Source organism: Ochotona princeps, chromosome 5 (assembly GCF_030435755.1).
Source record: "Ochotona princeps isolate mOchPri1 chromosome 5, mOchPri1.hap1, whole genome shotgun sequence".
In the NCBI taxonomy this organism is placed as follows: domain Eukaryota; kingdom Metazoa; phylum Chordata; class Mammalia; order Lagomorpha; family Ochotonidae; genus Ochotona; species Ochotona princeps.
Genome location: NC_080836.1, coordinates 3,939,415 through 3,962,966, shown reverse-complemented (window position 1 = coordinate 3,962,966; position 23,552 = coordinate 3,939,415). Strand labels below are relative to the sequence as shown.

General features: G+C 48.2%; 1 pseudogene; it reads right to left on the bottom strand.

The window, feature by feature from the left end:
• The window catches only part of LOC131480284 (terminal nucleotidyltransferase 4A-like), a 47,115-nt pseudogene extending 24,850 nt beyond the window's left edge, over nucleotides 1-22,265 (bottom strand).
• Between the last annotated feature and the right edge of the window lie 1,287 nt (nucleotides 22,266-23,552).

Sequence of the window (23,552 nt, the reverse complement as noted above, 5' to 3'; positions counted from 1 at the left end):
CTAGGCTACCATGCTGGGGCCCTATCAAATGCCCCACAAGGCTGGCATTTCTTCCCTCACCTCCCTCCTAGTCTGCAACTCTGTCTCTCCAACATACAGATGAAAACCTCTACTATACCGAAAAGAAGTGCTAGTGGGATGCCCTTCTTGACTAGTCATTAAGATGACTCACATGCCAGTGCCAAGAAAGGAGTATCCACGTTGAATTCCTGGCTGCAGTTGACAACTCCAGCTGCCTGTGAATGGAGACTCTGCAGGCTCCATTCTCACTGTGAGGCTTTCTAACAATGCTTTTGCTTTTGTCTTATTTATGTATCTATTTATTGTAAATTTATTGTAGTTGGGAAGCCTGAGTAACAGAGAGACAGAGAAAACCCATCCAGTGATCCACTCCCTCCCTAAATGGCTCCAGCATAGCCAGGCCAGCCTGAAGCTGGCAGCCAAGAACTGCTCCCAGGTCTGCCATGTGGGTGCACAGAGGCTCAAGAACTGGGTCCAACCCACGCTGCTTTCACAGGTTACAAGCAGGGTGCTGGATCGGGCAGTGGAGCAGCATCCCATGTGGTGTGCTGGCACTGTCAGGCAGAGGGACAGTCTGTTACAGCAACCACTGTGCCAGCTTCTACCCACGTTTTGGGGGGCATTGATGTGAGCGCAAAGGAGAGCTGCCTTCCAAAATACACATATAAATAGCCAAGCCAGGCCAGGCCGAGTTGGGGCACAAGCCAGGCTGGGTTGAACTTTGAACTGGCTAGCACCCACCAGTTCACAGGAGGGCTGGGGGTGGAATATGCTAGGCTAGGATGCTGTACCCCAGCCCAATGGCAATAGCTGGGATTGGGGGTGGGCCGCCTCAGATTGTGCCACAGAACCCACTGGTGCACGCAAGAACCAGGGGTGGGGATGGGGGAGAGGGAGCGCAAGCCGGAATCAAGCTAGGGCACTGCACGCAGTCACGCAAAAAGAGAGCCAAAATGGGTGGGTGCGTTGTGGGTGGGCCAGCTGGGTTAGGCCGCAACACCCAGCTGTCAGCAAAGCGCCGGGACTGACTGGGTGGAAATCACATCAGGCAGGCCTGACTGCAGTATCCCCCAGACGGTCCCAAGGTCTGGGGCTGGGAGCCCGCCAGCCTGCTAGGGGAACGGCAGGCAGGCTGACAGGCACTCCCCCTGTCAGCTAGGCTGTAGCTCCCGTCGGAGAGCACATTAAGGCCTGCCTGGACTAAAACACCAAGTTACCCATAGATCATCAGGCCGTATGTGCCAAACATACAAGGCCTGGGCCAGACATGTCGACAGCATGCATCTCCCCGGACCAGACAAGAAGACGAGGAGAAGGCAAGAGTTGTTGTTTGGGCCAGGCATGCGGTTGCCTAGTGGCTAAAGTTCTTGCCCTGTATGCGCCAGGATCCCATATGGGCGCCGGTTCATGTCCTGGCTGCTCCACTTCCATCCAGCTCCCTGCCCGTGGCATGGGAAAGCAGTCGAGGATGGCCCAAAGCCTTGGGACTCTGCACCTGCCTATGTGGGAGACTCGGAAGAAGCTCCTGGCTTTGGAGCTGCTCAGCCCTAACCATTGTGGCCACTTGGGGAGTGAACCAGCCAGCAGGCAGGAGATATTTCTGTCTCTCCTCTCTGTATATCTGCCTTTCCAATACAAATAAAATGGATGGATGAATGGATGGGTGGATGGATGAATAACTATTTAACAACAACAACAAAAATGTTTTTCTCAGACACTGAATGTGAGATGTAAGAGGCTCAGTGAAACCGACAGTAGCAGCTCAGCGTTCAGAGCAGGCTCAAGACTACCCAAGGCACTAGACTGCTGTGTCCTGGTACGTCGGCCGGTTGGTTGGTCAGAACAACACCGATCCAAGCAGAGAACTGGGCCTGGCACAGGGCACAGGGCACAGGGCACAGGCCTACTATATTCCTGCAACCACGATCAGCTTAAGCCCCTCCCCTGCCTGCTCCCCTCTGCCCCCATACGCACATACGCACATACACAAGGACAGGTAAGAAGTTCGCTTACCTGTGTTTGGAGTAATAGGTTCAGCTAGATTGTTCTACTGAGAGGGAGGGATGCTTGATGTTGAGCTGATCTGCTTGAGTGACAGAGGTACACCCACAGGTTAATAACGTGTGTTCACATAGTTAAGGTGATGGATGGAAGAGTGACGCAATATGCCAATCGAAAGGCCACATCAGAAGGGAGCCGTTCCTGAGAACTACTCATGGTCTGCCCCATGCGAGTCGGAAAGCAGCGGCCAGATCCCACTTTGCAGTTCCAGAGCGAAGGGGAGTGACCGACTGTGGCTGACCTTTGCCCCAGAGAGGCAGATCCTTTCACTGACAAACGCCTGAGGGCAGGATGGCTCTGGGTGGAGTGGAGAGAAAGTGAAGCATTTGGCAGACAACAGGGAAGAACCATCTGCATGTTAATGAAGGCAATGAATGAGGCCTCTTGGAAGTGAGTAAGAGGTTGAGTCCCACAGGCCAGTGGCTTCCAAAGGAAAGGCTGCTGCTTTCTTGGGAGCACACACACACAGAGGCTCGTTCTGACAAGGAGGCAGGGTGCGCGTGCGCTCTCCCATGCTTCTCCTTACACATCCCTGTATGCTGGCTCTTGCTCTGGCTCTGGCCTGGGAAAGGAGATGTGGATGGGGGAGGTGACTAGCAAGATGCACACAAGATCCACCCGCCATCACTTAAACACAGCTTTCTTCCCTCCTTCCCTCGTGTTGGAGGGGCGGGGTGGGGGAGGAGTGGTAGCAAAACCACTTGCTATGACAGAGAACATCCTGTTACTTGGAAGGCAGGCAGGCCTTTCCTCCTCTTGGGTGTCACTGGTGCACCCCAGTGTAGTCCATAACAAAGCCACCTTCAGATGTGTTTCACTTCACTCATAGTGTTTGGTTCATTAGCCAGGACACACTGGCAGGAGAGGGCCGAACCCTAACCCTAACCCTAACCCTAATCCTAATCCTAACCACTCTTCTCTTGACCCACCTGCCTACCCGCCCCCATCTGCCCTGCATACCTGCCCCCCACCACACCCGCTCCCCTCCCCTCTCCAACCCCTGGATCACCTGCTTACCTGGATTCCTGCTGCCACTGCTGGGATTCGATCCGCCCACCTCTGCGCTGCCGAGCTGCCATTCTGCTGTGCTGCTGCTCTGCTCTGTGAGCTGCTGGTGTCTCTTCATTCCTAGTGTGGAGGCTTGGCCCTTTGTCTTCCTGGTGACAGCCGCCCCAGGGAGGGGATGCTCCCTCACTCCAAGGTGGAGTGATCACCCAGAGGGAAAAAAGGAAAAAAAAAAAAAAAATGAAAACACTGAAAATGCATCCAGGAAACGGCGGGTGCTTCAGTCCACCGGGGTGGGTGCCTGAAAATGACATGGTCTCTACTTGTTTCTGGGAAGTCAGGACAGGCGAAAGAGTTCACGCCAAACACTATACTACCCTGACAGGAAAAAGCAAAGGAAATGGTGTTTTTCTTCCAGGAGAGCTATTATTGGACGTTTCACGTTTTCTAGATCTGCAAACCACGTGAGATGGATTTCTCTGGGTCTAGCTGGAGGTGGGAGAGAGCCCAGAGACACAGTTTTTTGTCCTATGCAGATTTGCTCTTGCTTTCACATCCTCATCATCTATGGGAAAGTTCATAATTTCTTCATTGAATGTCATTTTGAAACAACTGCAGAGTTGAAATTCACACCAGAGAGCTCACTGTGTTCTCATCCACAGAGAATTCAGAACGGAAACCGAGTGAGGCAGGCATGTGGGCCTGGCTGCCCTCAGAGATGCTCATCAGCTGCTGCAGGTGGTTCTCAGACCTGGGGCGAGGTCCTACCCACCGACCCACCCACCCACGGGGATCAAGGTATTCTCAGGACCACCATGAGCTCCACAGACTGGATCATCTGTCTGATTCAGTCATCTCCACATGGGCACTGAGAGTCCCTAGAGATGATTGTGTCCCAGGGCTCCTATTTGTCCTACAGAATCTGATACTCAAGTTTGTCTCTCTCTTTCTCCCCAAGTCATTCATCAGTGACTGTCAGAGAACAATCATCCACTTGGATCTGACCTATCTGCCACCTTCTCCCCTGACACCCTATCCTGGTCCCCAACACAGGTCTCACTGCAAAGCGAGTCCTTGGAGACCACTCATGAGTCCCCTAACACAGCTTAGCTGGGTCCTCTCATTGTCTTTCTCTTTGCATTCCTCCCCGCCCGCCACAGAGGTTCCTTCCGGCAGAGAGCGGATGTGGGCCGGACACTGGCGTTCCTCCTCTTCCTACTTCCTCCTCCCTTCTTCCGGCTATGGCAGCCTCCATGACTGATGGGGACCCTAGTGACGTGTTTTATGTTGCTGTCTTTGTTGCTGTTTCTGCTACTCTTTGGGGTGGCTATTTTTGTATTGTGTTTTGCGCCCGCAACATAGCGAGAAGGAAAGAGAGGAGGGCACAGCAATCTGGGAATGAAGAAGAAGCGAGGTAAGGCTGGCAGGCTGGAGAGGGAACAGGAAAGGACGGGAAAGGCCGGGCGAGGCTGGGCGAGGCCAGGGGAGGACAAAGAAGGATGGTGAAGGACGGTGGTGCAGCATACGGAGAAACCAGAGGGAAAAAAAAGCACAAAAGAAACAGCAGGCCCCCGACAGCTTCAGTCAGCTGGACCGCGCATGTTGTCACATTCTTCCCAGGCACAGAGGTTCCTTCTGGCGGAGGGTGGATGGAGGGAGGACAGACACTTGAGTTCCTCTTCTCCCTACTTCCTTCTCCCTCCTCCTTTCCAACTGTGGTGGCCTCTACAACTGACGGGGAGCTTATCCGCACGTTTTATCTTGTTCTCTTGGTTTCTGTTTGTGCTACTCTTTGGGGTTACTATTTTTGTGTTGTGTTTTGCACCTGCCACAGAGCGAGATGGAAAGAGAGGAGGGCACAATCGAGGAGGGCATGATCCAGGAATGAAGAAGCGAGGTAAGGCCGGCAGGCCAGGCAGGGGACAGGGAAAGAAGGCGGTGCAACATGAAATTATCAAATTGGGTATTGGCATAAAGCGCTTGGTGTAGGAAGAGGGAGTGAAGGAGGGTCACAGAAGGCTTCATGAATGCATTTCTGTGGCACAGACAGAGCTGAGGCCCCATGAACACTGATACCTATTTTCCCCAGGAGTGTGGAGCCATTGTACATAAACACACCATGCTACGTAAACATAGAAGAAGCAGGAGGAGGAGGTGGAAGACCACGAGGAGTAGGACGAGGAGCAAGAGGTGGAGGAGGAATAGGAGGAGCTGGAGCACCACGAGGACATGGTCCTCCTCCACCTCCTCCAGGAGCTGGAGCACCACGAGGAGGAGGTGGAAGACTACAAGGAGGAGCAGGAGAGGGAGGACCACCAGGAGGAGGAGTAGGAGCAGGAGGAGGACGAGGAGATGACAGAGACATCCAAGAACCTGTTGCTTGACGCTGCTATAGTAAGTCAATGAAGGTGCTGTCCAAGAGCCACTGAGCACTGTTCATAAGTAGATGATGAGTGAAGTCTCTGCTTGCAGAGTGAATGTGTGTAGGAAGACAGAGAGTTAAACAAAATGGCTCCTGAATCCTAAGGAATGAATGCTAAGCTCCCAAAAGCTTGATTCATGACCTTGCTGTGTGTGGCAAATAGAGCCGAGGCCTCGTTCACAATGATGCATCCTCTCTCCAGGTGTGTGAAGCATTCAGTCATCCACACGAGAAAGGAGGAGGTGACATCAGAGCGAGCGATCCTATCAAACTGTCTGAACCAACCAACCATCCATCCACTCATCCATGTGTTAATAAAGGTCTGTGTTTGTGTGAGAACCTGACAAGTCTGGAGTCTCCCCTCCTTCCCACATCATGATGAGGATGATTCATCACGGAGGTCCCCTTAACCACACTCAACTCACACAGACCAAGGCTGCCAAGCTGTCCTGTGAGTCCCAGAGCATTTCCTGTAGGGCAACACAGGGGAGTGGCAACATCTGTCTGTCTGGCCAGTGCTCAAGTCTGTTGTTGGAAAATGGGCTGGCTGGGCTGAGCCATGGCCAGAGGGAAGCTTCAGGTTCTTCCTGGGGAGTCCTGAGGAGGCCCAGAGAGGGCTTCGCAGGCAGGGTGCAGACACGGCAGACAGGCACCCAACAGGAGCTGCCTCCTCAATGCCCACAGGCAGGGTGGGCTCCCAGACAGACAGACAGGTCATACTTGGGGGGCGAGCGAGGTACCATCAGGAGCATAGTGAATGTGGGGTAGGTGATGAGGACAACAAGGGTCCCCTGAGGGGCTGGCTGGGCATGTGCCTGTGTCCCTGGAGAGAGCAAACCTCAGCCCCAAACGTGCCTGAAGCAGGACTGCCTGGACCCCAGTGGCACATTGGTGAGTGCCCACCCCACTTGGCTCTCGAGGGCCTGGGAGGCTGACTGACCCTGGCCCAGACAGACAGAGGCCTCCATGAGGTGGCTGGTCAGAATTGTGGTGGGTTGGTGCAATGGACAAAGCTTCTGGCATTTCATGTGGTTGCAGGTTCATGTCCAGCTGCTCCACTTCCCATGCAATTCCCTGCTGATGGCCTGGGAGAGCAATGGATGGAGGGAGGACAGCCTGAGTCTTTGGGCCCCTGCACCTGGCTGCCATTCAAGTCTCCTGGCTTCAAATCAGCACAGCTCCAGCTGTTGTGGACATTTGTGGAATGAACCAGCAGGTGGAAGATCTCTCTGTCACTCCTCTCTGTCTTTCAAATAGGTAAAACAAAATCTTAACAAAGAAGCCACCGTGAACCCCCGCACAGGAGTGCTATTTTGATCCCAGAACAAAGTGAAGGATGTGTTGAGAGAACAGGTGGCTTCAGGTTCCAGGGAATCACAGAACAGGCTTTCCACAAAAGATGGTGATCAACTTGCTGCCAGGAGAGCTCTGAGCCCAGACAGCACCCGCACCTGTGGCAGACACCCACTGAGCCCAGGAGCCCTCCGCAGCACTGTGAGGGTGTCCCCATGCATCTGCGTGGAGCAAGGGGTTGGGGAGGACACTTTCCCAACTGGGCTGTGTCAGTTGTGAACAGTTCCGGCATCCGCTGACCTAGGACCCCTGGAATGTTGCTGAGCCTGCCAGAGGGCACTGTCCAAGGCATCTGGGTGTGTCCACCAAAGGGCAAACAGCTGAGTGGAGGGGAGGGTCCAACATCCAGTCAGGGCCATCCATTCTGCTGGGGTCTGGCTGGCCAGGGGTCTGAGACCCTGACCCGCCTCCCCCCAACACTCTTCACCCTCCGGAGCCCCAGGGAAGGACTGGGCCCTCCCTAGTGGAGTTGGCTCGCCCCCTGGGGGACACAGGCAGGTTAGTGTTGTCCCTGCAGGACGTGTCCTTCCCCTTTGTTGTGAGCACCTGGCTTGCCTGTAAAAACTCATGGATGGCATCCCTCACACTGGGACAAAGCTAAAACTTGCAGGAGTGAGCCCAGGTCGGGGAGAGGCCCTGGCCTCAGATCAAGGCAGGAGTCAGGGGGTGGGGAGGTGAGATGACTGGATAGGGCAAAGGTGTCCAGGTGGCTGAGTGAAGGACAAGAGATGGGAGGGCAGGGCTCCAGGTGAGAGCAGGGAGAACTGCAGGGGGAACTGGGACACCAGGGTCGCAGTCCTGAGGGGTGACAGCCTGTCTGTGGAGCTGGTGGGGCTCATGTGGCTTATGTGCACAGCTGAGCCCATCCAGAGCTGGGAGCCAGGAGCTTCTTCCCTGTCTCCCACTGGGTGCAGGGGCATGGGCACTATTTCCCTCCTCCACTGCGTTCGCAGGTACATTAGCAGGGAGCTGAATGGGAAGTGGAGCAGTGGGGACTCCAACCCGCACCACAAGATGGCTTACCGGCTCTACCACAGCACTCAAAGTCCCATATCTGCTACTCTGCAGCCGTGGGAGCCATGTGTCACATGTCTCTGCACCGCTGGGATGCAGGGGTGGACTCTGCATGGGTGTCAGGCCTGTCAAGTTCTCTTCTTCAGAAAACTAACTGAGGAGACCGCAGTGTGAGGGGTAACCCCAGCTGGCCACCCTGGGCTCTGTGAGGCAGTGGTGAGCTGAAGCAGGGACCCCTGGCTTGCAGGGCTGCACTCAGGCCTCTGGCAGCGTTCTCGGGCCTTTCTGAGGGGTGAGCTGATGGAAAGCCATATGTGGGGCATTCCTCCACCCTGGAGTACCGGGTGACCTGCGACCCTGCCATCTGCAGGCAGGTGCACTAGAGCAGAAGACCATTGGTCTGTGCCTGCACAAGACCCTTAGAGTACTGCCTCTGGGCTTCCAGATGCCCGAGGTGGCCAGTGCGCAGTCCAGGAATCACCCCAGGTCCGTGGCCTTCTCTCAGAGAATCCTTGCCATGCTACCCATTATGCATAGTTAGGAACAAAGCTTCCCTGAACAGCCACTCTGCTTCTGCAGGATGAGTGTCCTCAAGGCAACGCTGCCCCCTGCTGGCGACTGTGATCAAGACAAGGAAGGAAAGCCAGGGTTTCCGGATGGGGTCAGGTTAGGGTTCGGATTTAGGGTTAGGGCCCAGGTTCGGGGTTTGGGGTTTGGGTTCGAGTTCTTATTAGTGTTCGGTTTTAGGGTCCGGGTTCAGGTTCAGGGTTCGGGTTTGGGATAGTGGTTTTGGGTCGGGTTCGAGTTCGGGTTAGGATTAGTGTTCGGTTTTAGGGTTAGGGTCCAGGTTTGGGTTTCATGTACGGGATAGGGGTTTTGGTTCGGGTTCTGGCTTCGGGTTCAGATTAGTGTTCAGTTTCAGGGTTCGGGTCCAAGTTTGGGTTCGTGTTTGGGATAGGGGTTCAATGTTCGGGTTTGGATTAGTGTTAGGTTTTAGGGTCCGGGTTCGGGTTCGGGTTCAGCGTTCGGATTCCAGATAGGGGTTTGGGGCTCGGGTTCGGGTTCAGATTAGTGTTCGGTTTTAGGGTCTGAGTTCGGGGTTGGGCTTCGGGGTTCGGGTGTGCGTTCGGACTAGTGTTCAGTTTTAGGGTCTGTTTTCTGGTTTGGGGTTTGGGTTTGCAATAGGGATTTTGTTTTGGGTTCGGGTTTGGGTTCTGGGTTTGGGTTTGGGATAGCGATTTGGGGTTCAGTTTCTGGTTCAGATTAGTGTTTGGCTTTAGGGTTTGTGTTCAGGTTTGGGTTTGGGTTAGGATTAGTGTTCGGTTTTAGGGTCCATGTTCGGGTTTGGGCTCGGGCTGGAATGTTGGCGTGGATGCACACACGGTTTAGCAGGAAGGCTGGCATAGAATTGGGAGAGAAGGCAGGCAATGCCTTGGGTTTTTTTTTTTTTTTTGCTTGCTTCTGTTTTGCAAACAATAAAATCACGTGACAGCCTGAGAGACAAGCCACTCAAGTTCACGTGTGTTTAGGAGTCTTCTACTGGATAAAAATCAAACCTAAAATGTGATGTGCCTTGTTATGCCATGGAAGCTTCACTTTGGTCATTTTGATCAGTTGTTTACTCTCTGACAAGGCACCAAGTGGCAAGGAAATAGGGAAAATTTTGGGTGACCCTCCAAAAAGAACTTCTTGAACTGTGATGGGAAACCTTATTCTAACTACACAGAGAATACAGTAGACTAAACTGGTGAGGACAGAAGAATAGTTGACCTATCTGAGGACTCAAGGCTGTGGGGAATGCACCTGTTATCTTACTCCGCTGTTACAACCAGCATTTCCTTAACAACAAACTAATGTCATGGACAGACTTTTCAGAAAACACTTGTCCATTTAATGTACGAATTACCTTTGTATTAGACAATGGAAATCTCAGAAGATGCATTTAGAAACATATCTTTAAGCACATTATTAAACACACACAATCTTTTACCCTCAAATTTGAATCATAAACTCTTTCTGGACCAACAGCATCTGGTCACAGGCCTCTTTCCCACTAAACTAGAAGGTCCTCCAGGGCAGGAAACATACTTTATCTCTCTTTGTGTGCACAGTGCTTAACACAGAACTTGGCTTGGATTGTTTGATGCATATTCAATAAATATTTGTTTAACTAGACTGACTTACAGGTCTAAAAATTTAATATGTTATTCTGCGGCTGCCACTAATCCAATGTTTATAGACCAAACACAGAAGTCCCACTTCCTACAGCTATCTATAAAAGGAGACACAAGCATCTTTTTTTTAAAAGATTTATTTATTTTCACTGGAAAGTCAGATATACAGAGAAGAGGAGAGACAGAGAGGAAGATCTTCCGTCCGATGATTCACTCCCCAAGTGAGCCGCAAGGGCTGGTGCAGCGCTGATCTGATGCCGGGAACCAGGAACCTCTTCCAGGTCTCCCACACGGGTGCAGGGTCCCAATGCATTGGGCCATCCTCGACTGCTTTCCCAGGCCACAAGCAGGGAGCTGGATGGGAAGCGGGGCTGCCGGGATTAGAACTGGCGCCCATATGGGATCCCAGGGCATTCAAGGCAAGGACTTTAGCTGCTAGGCCACACTGCCGGGCCTGACACAAGCATCTTTATCCTGGTTCCTAAGTTTTGGAGTCAGTCCATTGTAGATACGATATTCAAAAATGTACTTGCCACAACTGAAATAAATGTTGTTCATAACCTTTGTCCAATATCTGCTTCTGTCCAAAGATAAAAAAATAAGGCAGGTGGCTATTCCTGCCATTCTCTAAGCTCCGGGGATGTGTGTCACTCCAAACATTTACTAAATGTTCTCTTCACTTAGCTGTCTGCTCACATGTCATCTTCTCAAAGTATCTTCAATCTTCAATTGCTCTTCCACAATACGGTCATTTCGGGCTCTCTAGGAAGTGATTCTGTTTTTCTTCCTTCAAACATACCACAACAAATCTTGTAGTATACAGCCCTATACCCTGGTCTCCTCCAGAACGTGAACTCCGTATGGGCAACAGCCTTGTCCATGCTGCTTGCTGGTGCTTTCCCTTGATCTACAGTTATAAACATGGAATACACACCTATTGAGTGAATGGATGGGTGATACAAAGGGCTCTTTTTTTTTAAAAAAAAGATTTATTTGTTATTTGAAATGGAAAGTTACAGAAAGAGAAGGAGAAATAGAGAGGAGGCTGAGAGAGAGAGAGAGAGATCTTCCATCCTCAGATGGCAACAATGGTGAGGGGTAGGCCAGGCTGAAGCCAGGAGCTTCATCCAGGTCTTTCACATGGGTTCAGGGGCTGAGGTACTTAGGCTATCCTCTACTGCTTTCCCAGTTCCATTGGCAGAAAGCTGGACTGGGAGTGGAACAGCTGGGATTCAAACCAGTATCTCCATGGGATGCTGGCATCGCAGGTAGCACCTTAACCTGCTGCAACACAGCACTGACCCCTTGGTTTTGTTTTCAAGTATTTCTTTTGAGGGAGATAGAGACAATATCAGTAGCCCTGTCTGCTGATTCATTCCCAATGCCTGCAATGGCCAGGTCTGTGCCCCGCCTAAGCCTGAAGCCAGGCCCTTGATCCAGGCTGCCATCAGTGCCGTCTCCAGAGTGTGCATTAGAAGGAAGCTGGAATGGCCAGTAGGCCCAGGCATCAACCCTAGGTGCTCCAGTGTGGGACAAGGGTGTTTCACACACCAGGATAAACGGCCACTCTCCTGTTTCCAAGTATCTTGATTGAGAACCAAAGCAGCAATAACATACAGATAATTTAGTGTGGCAGCAATGACCTCCACATCTGACAGGTATTAAAAGAAATGGAATGTGGTATTATTTGCAGGTGGAAGATCCTAAATGCATAGAATAGCACTGACACATGTTGGGTGTGTGACTTCATAAGGTTAACAAAAAAGCCGGAGAACAAATATTGGGGCAAGTAGGCAGAGGATTCAGCATTTCAAACTCCAAGAACAGCTTTACAGTCATGAACAACCAGCCACAGGTACATGATGATCTTTGTTTCCATTAGAAAAGTATTATAAATGTCTGTTAAATGATGAGGTCCACTATATTTGCGAAACTGGCTGTTGTACGATTTTGTTTGTCCTGCCTTATATATTATTAAGCATTCAATAGTCGTTTTCCGACTCAATTTGAGTTAACTTGAAGTACACTTTGAATAACATTGAATTGAGTAATGGCCCCACAGAACAAACTTTATGCATCCACAGGGAAAAAAATGTGAGCTTAGGACAAATATTGTACTACAAGGAATCAAGATTACAAGGTAAATTAGGTAAATTAATTTCTAAAACATTTACATGATTACATTTTTGTTCTTTGAATATTACCTTTTCAAATACAGTCTAAAATGTTCACTATGTTTCTAGACTAATATAATCCGATGAGCTATAATAAACAAAGTAGTTCCCAGTAGAACCAGAATGCAGCTACCTCATTTATGTAATCTTCCATGTAAAGGAATGGACTAAACTATTTTTTTTCTGAATTTTTAATATTTAATCAACAACATCATTGCCAAAGAAAACTGCTTTTCAGAAATTTGTCTATCCTGGTTTATAAGTTATAATCAAAAACTGGAATTTTGCATCTGACGGGTTTCACTGTGTAACTTTATACTGTCATATTTTTATGCTATGGTTAAAAGTAAGAGATGGTGTCCATTATAAAAATTTTCCCATAGTCTGGTTACCCAGGGAGAAACATTTTTCTTTACAAATTGTCTTTCCAATTCCTGCATTAGAAATTATGTGGGGGTTTTTAAGAGCATCAAAAACATTTTGCTTCACTTCAGATAAACTTCTACATTCATCTAGTTGCAGCATTTGGCTTCAGGTATGTATACATTATGGGGAGGATGATAGTGATGCCCCATAAGACAAGGAACTCTCCTTGAAAGAAAAGAAGAAGGAGGAGAAAAAGGAGAAGGAGGAAGGAAGAAACTTGAGACCTGAAACTTGACCTGAGACTTACTTATTCTTCTCCAGTTGGGGCTATTGGGGTTGGTTTTAGCTACAACCTGTTCAAAGTATCAGAAAGAAATGGCAACAAGGCCATTTTCAGGTTCAGAAGAGCCCAGGAAGCTTGAACTAGCACAGATCTCAGTGGCTCTTACACAGATCTTACATGGCTCTGGGCCGGAGCCTGGGTCCCTCCAGCTGGAGAGATGCCTGGAAATCTGATCTATCTTGACAGGCCGAGGCACCCTGCTGGGATCTCCTGAGAGCCCTCTGCCCCACAGCTCAGGGGCCAGCACACTGCGCCCTGAACTGTGAGCTTCCTTTAATTGTAGACTTCATTTTCATTTCCTTAGAATCCTGCTTTGGGGAGCTTTTCTGTCCTGCTCAAATGTGATCCATAGGGGATGGGCTCAATTGAAAACCATGTTCTATTCAAACCATGGGAGATCTGCTACCTGTAAAAAAGAATAGGTTAATTTTACTGAACTTGGTGGATTTTGGGATAGTCCTTACTGGCTTATAACTCTAACAAGGCATATGCCAATAGTTAAGGCTCAGAACAGTTTTAGGAGGGGTGTGCAGAGAAATCTTCAATACCCTAGTGAGGAGTAACTTATGCTTGTGTCCTACCTGGTAAGGTATATATGAGTCCAGGCTTTTATTTGGTCAGGATGATATTCTGCCAGCTCTGCCTTCAGACCAGAGATGGTCTGCTTAAGAAACTGTTGAACTTATCTGGACAATAAGATGCTGGATACTATGTAAAGTATATGGCTGCAATGAAAGAATGAGGATTGGATTTGAACTGTGATACTGCAAGTAGGTGGAGAAATACACCATGGGGGGAGGGTACACGGAGGGGTTGGGGGAATCCAAGAGCCTATGAAACTGTGTCATACAATCAAATGTAATTAAAAAATGAAAAAAAGAATAGGTTAGATTTATAAGCAATGGCGAGAGGAAGATGTCTGAACTGAACTTGAGCAGTGGTTATGCAACAAGGTGGAGGAATCCACCATGGGGGGAGGGCTTGGGGAGGGGTGGGGAGAATCCCAGTACCTATGAAACTGTGTCACATAATACAATGCAATTAATGAATTAAAAATAATAAATAAATAAAAAAATAAAAAAAGAAAGTTACTCTAAAGCATTGTAACTCAGTAAGCATGAATGTGCTAGTTATTTCAAAATGTGAAGAAACTGAACTGAAAGACATGTTTATTTTGATGAAAATCATGTTGAAATCCATGCATAGCTTCTTCCTAGTACACATATTTACATGAACATCTTGGATTTCACTTTTTTGGCACCAAAAGAAATATACCTTTTAATTTCATTTTCTATAAACAATTTGAAGTACCCTGGTATGTATGGGGTGAAAAACTGCAAGAGCTTTTAAATAAAGGATGGATTTTGCTCATCTGCAAATAGAGTTTAACAAGAGAAAGAAAAGAACTTCCGTTTTCTGTAGGATACATTCTGTTTCATTTTTTATTGTGTGGAAGTTCTGTGATCAGAAAAGCACACACTTCTAACATAATGAGAAATTTGATAAGAACATTATGATGTTACAAAATAAACACTCTAGGGTAAGTCAAGTCTGAAAATGTAAATAAATATCTCTGGAATTGAGAAGTCTATGAACTGCTGAAATTAAATGAAAAAATCCTATGCATTTAAGCAGTTTCTGGAAAGAGATTTCAAACCTTTCATCAGAGTCTCCCAGGGGTCTGAAATCCAAAAGAAATTCACAAATCATGACCCAAGCCAAATCCAAATTCCATTCCTTCGGTCATCTCATAAACTGTTTTACTACTAGTTCATTTCATGGCCCCTGCCACAAGTGAAGTCTACAGTCAGCACTGAAGTAGAATAGCTGTGCTTGTCAGCCCCCACCCTCATTTCCAGGGACTGAAGAGCATTCCTAAGAACAGAACAAGAAGTCCCCACCAGGCTGGTCTTGGTGAAGGGGAGTCCTCAACCAGCAGCCACTGAAACGTAATAATCACTCACAGCTGGAGGATGGTTATCAGCAGCCAGTGTCTGCAAGAGGAGAAGGGGATGGTTCCATTTATTTTCTTAAGCCAATTAATGATGAGGCAGAATGTAGAGAAAGAAAGACACAACATGACCATCAACTACTCTTTTTCCAGATAAATGGCCAGATATCAGATTCTGTAATAAGCACTTCCATCTATCAACACGCACACGCACACTCACACACACATACACGTATACACATTACCTTTAGGGTACGGAGGAAGATACAGATCTTAAAAACACAAGATAAAATTCAGGAAACATGAATATTGTAGAGTACTGCAACTTTCAAGAATAAAGAGGCTTAGAAATCAGCTAATCCAGATATTGAAAAATTAAGGCTCACAAAATACGTACTGCATTCAGAGATGTTTGGTTGGGCCTACATTTTTTTTTAACATTTTATTATTATTATTATTATTTTATGATACAGTTCCATAGGTTCCTGGCATTTCCCTTATCCTCTCCCCAAATCCTTCCCCCCACCTAGTTTCTCTGTATCATTACTAAAATAAAGTTCTTCATACACAGTCATATGTCCATCATTGTGGGCATGGTCAATGGCAGAGTCCAGCATCTTATTGTCAAGAAATAGTAAACAGTTTCATTGTAAGTCCATCTTTGTCTGGAAGCAGAAATGCATACTACATTGTATCCCCACATCTGGATGTTAGTCTCCATTTCACAGCTACTGTACATCCCCTTAAATGAAAAATCATAATGCAAAATCAACAATAGAAAGAAAAACAGAAATTTACAATGCCATGAAATTAAATGACATGTTACTAGATATGACAGTCTCCATTACACAGCGACTGTACATCCCCTTAAATGAAAAGTCACAGAAGAAAATCAACAACAGGAAGAAAAAGAAATTGACAACACCATGAAATTAAATAACATGCTACTAAATGACTAACGTGTAGCTGAAGAAATGAAAATAAAGAACCTTCTTGAAGAAAATGATGGGCCTACATTTTAAAGCAGAAAAAAAAATCACATAGAAAGTTCTGGGCCCTCTCATGCAAAGGGCAGCAATGAGCTGGAGCTGAGCAGCGATGGCCACCTTCAGAGAAACCATGGGCTGTGAGTTTGCTGTATCCCAACCTCTCCCTCTTGGTCTGAAATACAAAATCTGGATGCCAAGGAACTAAATGTAAAACAGGAGAGGGCCTAGTACTTACACCCACTTGCCTGACTCACATAGCATACCTCTAACTCCCCAGAGGCACTTCAGTTTAAGAGCTCTGTGAGGGTGCTGCATCCTCTGCTTTCAGAGAGCAGTGCCTTGGCCAGGAGAGGGAAGTAACTGACAAGTTCACTCCATGAAAAGCCAAACTTTCATTCTGGATCTAAAAAGTGGGGAGTATGGAAAATTAAATTCAGCTGTGTGGCTACCACAATGCCAAAACCTAAGAAGAAAGCTAAAATCTCAATCATCTTATTTAGATAAGTCCCCCTTCCTCTCCATCCCACCTCCATTAAAAAAAAAAGACTCTCAAGTGTATAGAATAAACATGCTGCCTGTCTGGCTTGGTATAGACAGTTACAATGAGGTCAATTTTAGATACGACTTCTCTTCATCCTGAAGGCATAATTTATTGAGAATCATACAAAATGCCCACCATAGACATGCAAAAACTGTCTGAAAAAAAAGAGAGAAAGAAAGAAAGAGAAAGAAAGAAAGAAAAAGAAGCAGGAGAGAGAAAAGGATGTTTCCTCTTCAAAAAACTTAACTGATAAATCAGAAGGGAACTAAGATTTATTGAGTGATTGCATGTGACTTAGCTGCTTTGCACACATTTCCCAGATTAACCTGAACAGCAACAAACGAAGGGAAGTATTATTACTTCCAGTTCACAAGTAGAGATATGGAGGACCAGAGGCATTCAGGCACTTGAAGATGACTATTTAATCAGTGAGCATGGATTCACATTCAAATTCTGATGTGCATATTCAGAGCAGGGAATGAGCTCTGTCCATGCCTAATCACAGTAGTACTTCATTGACACTCGTTTTATAAGCCTGCCCATGCCCGAAGCCCGCCAAGTGCTACCTCCAAAGACTGTCATTTGAACAAGGCAGGTTCTTGAGTACGGTTTAGGGAGCTCCTGCTCTTCCTGTCACAGGTCATTGACCCCCACGCAGGCATTTACTAAAAGAATTAATAAAAATCTCCTGCCTCAGAATTATTACAGAAGTTGGTAGGAAAGGATTGCCTGAATGTATAAGCTGAAACACGTTTGCTAATGAGTAAGAACAATACCAAAAATCAAAGATTAGGAATTTAAGAATGAACAGTTTTGAAGTCAGGCATTTAATTAAGAATTTACTTGCACTTTTATTTATAATGAAGCAGTTCTCTATCCTCAAAACAATCTTTATAATAAGGCAAGAGTATCATTCCAAGCACAACACACCTCCTCCACACTTTAATCATAGATATTATTTTTGAAAAATTAAGTGACTAAGGTCATTGTAATCTATTTTAGGGTTTGCATAAGTTTTTTTTTGTCTTGTTTTTTTTTTTCTTTGTGTTCTCCACATTACCAGTGAAATGTTATGGGTTCTGCTTTGTGCCCTTTCAAATCCCATTCTTTTAAAGAACACACTTTCTACACATTAATGAGAGTAAATTCCACTTTCTTTTCTAATTCCAGATGGGGTTCATGCTTTCAAGAGAACTAGAACTTGCCTTATTTATTTATTTATTTTGAAAGATTTATTTATTTTATTACAAAGTCAGATATACAGAGAGGAGGAAAGACAGAGAGGAGGAAAGACAGAGAGGAAGATCTTCCATCCGATGATTCACTCCCCAAGTGAGCCGCAACGGCTGGAGCAGCGCTGATCCGAAGCCGGGAACCTGGAACCTCTTCCGGGTCTCCCATGTGGGTGCAGGGTCCCAATGCATAGGGCAGTCCTCGACTGCCTTCCCAGGCCACAAGTAGGGAGCTGGATGGGAAGTGGAGCTGCCGGGATTAGAACTGGTGCCCATATGGGATCCCGGGGTGTTCAAGGTGAGGACTTTAGCGGCTAGGCCATGCCACCGGGCCCTTGCCTTATTTTTAAATTAAATATGTACTTCTTAGAATAACTGTTCTTATCCGCATAAAAACACAAAAGTTAAAATGTTGAGAAATTGTTAACACCATAGGACACACGGACTTTTTCACCAAACTGAAATATGAGGATAACATCCGTGTATTTACTCCTTCCAAATTATAGATATAGACAGATACATCAGAGAGAGTGGGGGTGGGGATGGGAAATGCCCAAACAAAATTCCATCTGGCAGAGTTCTGTACCTGCCTCTATTGACTGTACACTGATGTCCCTCTAGGACATAGCCATGAAGCTCTCTGGCTCCCGAGAGATTCAACAGACAAAATTATCACCTACATAAAGGCCCTTAAGTTGGAGTCAAGCTTTCCTTTCAATGTGGTTAATATTTCACTGACTTTCTGGTTGTAGGGTTTTTTTTTTTTTTTTTTTTAAAATACAATTCATTATAAGGCCACACCGAATAGCCTAGGATCCTCCCACCCAGCCACACATGAGAGAATGACTTTGCGATATGTATACATGTGTGGAAATCTGGCTACTAAAATGCCTTCAGCTGTTTGTTTGCTTATTTTAAAAAATCAGCTTGCAAGGCCAATGTAATAGGATGCTACAGCTTTTATGAGAGAGGTGAAATAATTTTAAATACAGACACATAATGAGTTTATTTATTTAGAAACTTGTTAGACTCTGGGAATTCAAATATTCAAAGTTGACATTGTGCAGAACTGGCCAGGAGCCAAAATGCAGTCTCCTGAGGGACCCATAGGACAAGGAATTCTGGCCTTTCCCTCCTCCCATGTGAGCTAAGGGTAGAAGCCATTAGCTATACCCACAGCAATATCTGAACCTCACTCAAATCAGCTGCCCCAGCCAGGGAACTGCAAAGGAGGGCAAGTGTGTTGAACTTTTTAGTACTGAACTAGAGCAGTATGTCACACTTTTGAGTTTTGTAAACAGTTTCTTCCCTGTATAGACACATCTCTGAAGTTTCATCCATGGCATGTAGGCAAAGGTAATTAACAAGGATTACACTTTTTCATCTCACGGGGTGGGGTAGGGATGCTAACAGCCATCTGTGCAAAGCAGGAATGGACAGCCGCCCCTCCCCCTGCTTGCTTGTCCCTTACTCCGTTCTTCCTCACCCTGGGTCTCATCACACAGCCAATTTCCCTGAGAATCCCTGGTACATTGGAAGGCCAGGTGAGAGGGGAGGGGAAAATCTATTTTTAGAATGAGGATCATGGCAGATGGAGTGGGAAGGAAGAGAGGGAACTAGTGACTCATTCTGTGCCTTCTTGGAGGAAAGCAAAGCAGACCCCCACAGACAACTTGGGAAAATGCCTAGCCACCAGCTTCTAGCTGAGGAAGGGTTAACCACTCCTCTAAACACTACACCTTTACCTGGGGCCAGTCCCCCTTGAGCCCTCAACACTGGCCAAAAGAGGCCTGCCCTTGCAGGAGAGAGTTGCTGAACCCAGGACCTGTAAGTGTGTGAGCATGTGTGTGTCTGTGTTTACATAGTCAGAGCACACCAGCTGGGGGAAGCTGGGCACATGCATACACACATACACAGCCACCGATATGCACACACGCACACACACACACACACACCTGTGCACACAGACACTCTGGCAGACAGTTGCCATGCTCTGGGATACAGAATCCCAGGACATGAACAGGCAATGCTATTCTAAGCTCTGGGACTCACAGGACAGCCTGGCAGCCTTGGTCTCTCTGTGTGAGGTGAGTGTGGTTAAGGGGACATCTGTGAGGAATCCTCATCATGAGGTGCGAGGGATGGAAGACTCCAGAACTGTCAGATTCTCACATAAACACAGACCTTTATTAATACATGGATGGATGGATGGATGGATGGATGGTTGGCTCAGACAGCCTGATGGGATCACTTGCTCTGATGTCACCTCCTCTTCTCGTGTGGACGAATGAAGGCTTCACATACCTGGAGAGAAGATGCATCATTGCTAATGAGACCTCGCCTCTATTTCCCACAGCACGGTCATGAATCAAGCATTCGGGACTTTAGCATTTATTCCTTATGATTCAGGAGGCATTCTGTTAACTCTCCCCTCTCCCTCTTCCTAAACACATTCACTCTGCAAGCAGGGACTTCACTCATCATCTACTTATGAGCAGTGCTCAGTGGCTCTTGGAGAGCGCCTTCATCGCATACACAAGCCTCAATGAGTCTCAGCCAGGAATTATTTTTCTTTAGGTATTGACTTACTGCACCAGAGTCAAATGGCAGTTTCTTGAATGTCTCCTTCTCCTCTTCCTCCTCGTCTTCGTGGTCTGCCACCTCCTCCTCCTGCTCGTCCTCCTCGTGGCCCTCCACCAGCTCCTCGTGATCCTCTTCCTCGTCCTCCTCCGCCTTCTATGTTTACATAGCATGGTATGTTTACATAGGATGGCTCCACACTCCTGGGGAAAACAGGTATCAGTATTCATGGGGCCTCAGCTCTGTCTGTGCCACAGACAGGCATCCATGAAGCCTTCTGTGCCCTCCCTCCCTCCTCCTACACTAAGCGCTTTATGCCAAAACCAATTTGATCATTTCACAAATGAAAAGCAATATGCAATTTGATAATTTCACATAAAAACCAGGCTTTTTGATATCTTTGAAAATTTCCCGCTGCCAAAAACGTGCACAGCCCAGCTGACTGAAGCCACTGAGGAGTCGCCATTTCTTTTGTCTTTTTTCTCTCCGGTTTCTCCACCTGCTGCACCACCATCCTTCCCCATCCTCCACTGTCCTTGCCCGGCCTTCCTCATCCTCGCCTGTCCTTCCCGGCCTTGCCCAGCCTTCCTCATCCTCGCCTGTCCTTCGCTGTCCTTCCCCAGCCTTGCCCATCCTCCTCCGTCCTTCTCCATCCTCGCCCAGCTTTCCCCATCCTCCCCTGTCCTTCCCCAGCCTTGCCCATCCTCTGTTATCTTTGCCCAGCCACCCGCGTCCTTGTCTGTCCTTCCCCGGCCTTGTCCGTCCTTGCCCTTCCTCCCTCATCCCCGTTAGTCCTTCCCCAGCCTCGCCTGTCCTCCCCTGTCCTTCCCCATCCTTGCCCAGCTTTCCCCGTCCTTGTCCTTCTTCCCCAGCCTTGTCCATCCTTGCCCTTCCTCCCCCTCCTCGTCAGTCCTTCGCAGTCCTCGCCCGGCCTTTCCGGCCTTCCCCGTCCTCCCCCATCGTCCCCCATCCTTCCCGGCAATGCCCGTCCTTCCCCGGCCTCCCCCATCCTTCCCGGCAATGCCCGTCCTTCCCCGGCCTCCCCTGGCCTTTCCAGCCCTTCCCCGTTCCCTGCCGGGCCTGCCGGCCTGACCTCGCTTCTTCATTCCCAGATTGTGCCCTCTCTTTCCAGCTCACTCTGCGGCGGGTACAAAAAAGAACACAAAAATAGAAACCCCAAGGAATACCACAAGCAGCAACACAAAGAAGAAACAGGAAAACATAAAACATGCGGCTAGGCTCCCCGCTGCACCAAAGGCAACACATTCCGTCAGTCATGGAGGCCGCCATTGCTGGAAGGAGGACGAAGGAGGCAGGAAGAGGAGGAACCAAGTGTCCATCCCCCATCTGCACTCCGGCGGAAGGAGCCTTTGTGCCGGGCGGGGAAGAATGCGGTATTCCCCAGTTTTAGCATTTCGCACATGCACAGTTCTGTCGCTTCACTGCACATGCATCTTCCACATTTATTTGTTTTATTGAGCATGTGCAGTACTTCAGGGTTAGGGTTAGGGTTAGGGTTAGGGTACAGCTTGGGGTACAGGTAAGGAAATGGGTTAGGATTAGGGTACTGGTAAGGGTACGGATTAGGGTACGGGTATGGTTATGGTACAGGTAAGGGTCAGTGTATGGGTTAGGGTCAGGGTTACAGTAAAGGTTATGGCTAGGGTTAGGGCTAGGATTAGGCTTAGTGGTTAGGGTTAGGGTACTGGTATGGGTATAGGTTAGGTTATAGGTTAGGGTTAGGGTATAGGTACAGGGTATGGGTACGGGTTAGACTTAGTGTTAGGGTTAGGTTTTGGATTCTGGTTCGGTTTAAGGTTAGGGGTTCTTGTTAGGGTTATGTGTTTGCATTAGGGTTAAGGTTGGGGCTAAGGTTAGGGTTCTGGTTAGGGTATTGTTTAGGGTATGGGTACCGGTTAGGATATGGGATAGGATATGGGTTAGGTTTATGGCTGGGGGTTAGGTTTCAGGTTCTTTTTCAGTTTAGATTTGGAGTTAGGATTAGGAGTTCAGGTTAGGAGCATCCATACCTTTGACATCCTCACTGAGTCTTTGAAGCACTCTCCCTAGCAATCAGGAGATGACCATACTTCTCGGTGGCTTAGTGTTTGCTACACAGGTTTCTGCCCCCTTCTCTGCCCCTATCCAGCATTCCCCCTGACCCTGTCTGGTACCCCACTTGCCCCCATCGCTCTCCCCCATAGCTTCCTCTGGCCCTGAGAACCTTTCTGTCCAGACAAGCAGCTATGCGCATGAGGAAGGAGTGACATCTTGGTGCCTGACTCCATCACATGATGGCCCACAGTTCTTCCCCGACACAGCATCATCAGGATTTCACTTTTTTTCCAGGCTGAGTAGCATTCTACTGTAAACCAGAGCTTGGTCCACTCACCTGGCTGTGGGCCTTTGGGTTGTTTCCCTGTGCTGGCCACAGTGGACAGTGCTGTGAGCAACATGGAGTGCAGTGTCTGCTCTACAGACTGGCTCAGCTCCTTGGTGCAGGCTCCAGGCGGGATGGCTGATCATGGCTGACTCTGCTGCCAGTTCTCTGGACCCTCCAGAGAGGCCTGTAACTGCCAGCTCTAGTAACACTGTGCTGAGGACCCCTTCTTCACACCCTTGCCAGCACTCAGTGGGTTCTGTGGTTTTGGTGACGGCCATCCTGACCAGGGTTCTGAGTTGTGGCTCCCTGTTTGAACTGGGCTGTTCCTTTGCTCTCCAGCTGTTTGGATAAATTGCATGCTAGAAAGCACCCCTGAGTGTGTCTTCCCCCAGAGAAGCTGCCAGTGGAATATCGTCCCACTTGTCAGTTTTTGCTTTTGCTGCCTGTGTCCGGGTCCAACTCAGAGTCTCCACCCTGACTGATGTTCCTGAACATTTTCTTGACTCTTTCTTGTCCGGGCTCTGGGCCTGAAGTCCACTCTGGGCTGATGCGGTGCAAGGTAAGGCCCTGACTGCTGCCCCGGGACCCGGCTTTCCCAGGGTCATTTACCGAGGAGGTCGCCTTCTTCCTCCCCGAGAGGGTTGGCCTAGGCCAGGCCTCTCCTACCCGTCACCGTGCACAGTTCAGGTCCCGACTGCTCTGCTTCCGATCCAGCTCCCCACTAGTGAGTTGGGGAGGCAGCAGGGGTAACTCCAGTACTTGAGTTCCTGCCTCCATGTGCAAGACCCTGGTGGAGCTGCAGGTTCTAGCCCCAGCCCTGGTCATCATAGTCACTCAAGGGGTGAGCAAGAGGTGGAAGATTTCCCTCTCTGTCTCTCTGATGCTCATTCTGTCAAATAAGAAACAAATAAACCATTTCTAAAAAAAGAAGAATGTCAACCTT